General features: G+C 47.7%; 1 non-coding gene across 1 annotated transcript; it reads right to left on the bottom strand.

The window, feature by feature from the left end:
• Positions 1–1,320: 1,320 nt before the first annotated feature.
• LOC115147439 (small nucleolar RNA SNORD35) lies at positions 1,321–1,404 on the bottom strand. Its single transcript, XR_003866339.1, has one exon. It is a non-coding gene; the product is annotated as a small nucleolar RNA SNORD35 (small nucleolar RNA).
• Positions 1,405–1,910: the final 506 nt, after the last annotated feature.

Here is a 1,910-nt window from a genome sequence, read left to right as displayed (position 1 = left end):
ACCGTTTAGTACGGTTTCACCCGTTATGGTATAGTATGGGTTCGAGTCCATGAGCAGACCCTATCACACAATGACAAGGCACTCTAACCTGTACGGGGGATTGGCGTATATTCCCGGATAAACTTCTCTGCGTCCGAGACCGAGGAGAGCCAAATCTTCTCTCCGGAAGGCGGGGTAATTCTTAGTCTTGCAGGGAAGAGCAAGGCTGGGCGAAGATGGAGTTTGTAGAGTTTGGTCATGACATCTCTGTAGCCGGCGCGGTGCTTTGCCACATCGGGCGCATAATCCTCGTAGACACGGAAGGGGTGCCCTTTGTGTAACAGGTTGCCCCTCAGTCGAGCCTCGCGCAGGATAAGATCCTTGGTCTTGAAACTGTGACAACAGATGATTACTGGGCGAGGACGTTGGCCCGGTCGAGGCACTGGGACAAGGGCGCGATGTGCACGGTCCAGTTGGGGATCTGAAGCCAAAACATCCGATCCCATTGCATCCTTCAATAGCTTGGCGAAGAAGTCGGTGGGGCGAGAGCCCGCCTCTATCCCCTCTGCCAGCCCAACAACGCGAAGGTTGTGACGTCTGGATCGGCCCTCCAGGTCGACCACTTTCACAGAAAGCCTCTGCACACTATCCTGCAATGACGTGCATAGCTTCTCCAACTCGTCGATCCTACCAGCGTTGAATTCAGAGGCTTTCTCAAGGTCCACAATACTCTGGCCCTGCGAGGCGACCGTTCGAACGGTGCTCTCAATTTTAGTGTCCAGTTCAGCAATAGTAGCCTTAAGATCCTCAGCTATAGCAACACGTAGTTCTCCCAGAGCGCGGGTAAGTTCTGTAAGTGTCACGTTGTTACCTGTGCCTTCCGCCATGTCTGTCTCGTTGTTTGGCGGGGAGTAGGCCTCCGAAGTGGATTTATTGTCCTTTGGTCGCTTATTACTCGGCATTTCCACATAGAAAGTTACAATATTGTATTAGAAAGAAACGCTTGTTGTAAAAAGTGCAATAAAGTAGGTTAAGTTAGATTATTTCGCTAAAAAGTTGCAGGAGCCTCACACACAGCCGTTCACTCCAACATGCTAGCTCCGCCCCCACCTCTTGGGGTTTTGAAGCCTAGCCCAACACTCTTGTGGTAGCGTGGGAGCTTCTCCATGGCCTCCTTGCCACCACCATCCAGAACATGCTTCTTGTTCTGGTAGATGGTTGGCTGCTTCTGATAAGCCCTCTCCGTCTGTGGGGAAAATACATAACACCAGGTCAAAAACTGATCTATGCAGACACTAACCCGTCGCTCCATCATGGATCTGAAAATACCCATCTTCAAGTTACACTGCATCAGTGTTGCCATTAGGCAGTGTCATCAGAGCCTCATAGGCTAGGAAGACCATCGTGAGAAAAACATCATTTGCAGGTAAATCAATGTGCATTTTGAAATAGACCTGACTACAGAAAAGCAGTAGATCAGATAGGATGCACTAGCAAGATTTACAATCTATGAAGCTGACCATAATGAAAGTTCAGAAAAGTCAGCTAGCTATAATCAAAAGCAGAGAAAAATAACTAGGAAGCTAAAACAATAGCCGTATATAGTCCATGACATTTGGAATACACAAGTTGAGAAAGTAGACAGCTGAGTAGCCAGCCAGCCAAGTTAGCGTAAAAACTCACCTAGCGGCTTTTGGCTTCTTTAGTGGGTTAACTTGTGGTCCGGTGGCAGTATTCTGTATTTCGGATGACTGACGTGCCCAAAGTAAACTGCCTGTTACTCAGGCCCAGAAGCTAGGATATGCATATAATTGGTAACATTGGATAGAAAACACTGAAGTTTCCAAAACTGTTAAAATAATGTCTGTGAATATAACAGAACTGATATAGCAGGCAAAAACCTGAGGAGAATCCATCGGGATTTTTTTGTT

The sequence above is a fragment of the Salmo trutta genome, chromosome 1 (genome assembly GCF_901001165.1).
Source record: "Salmo trutta chromosome 1, fSalTru1.1, whole genome shotgun sequence".
In the NCBI taxonomy this organism is placed as follows: Eukaryota; Metazoa; Chordata; class Actinopteri; order Salmoniformes; family Salmonidae; genus Salmo; species Salmo trutta.
Note: the sequence above shows the minus strand (reverse complement) of the source record. Positions and strands in the feature narration are given on the sequence as shown.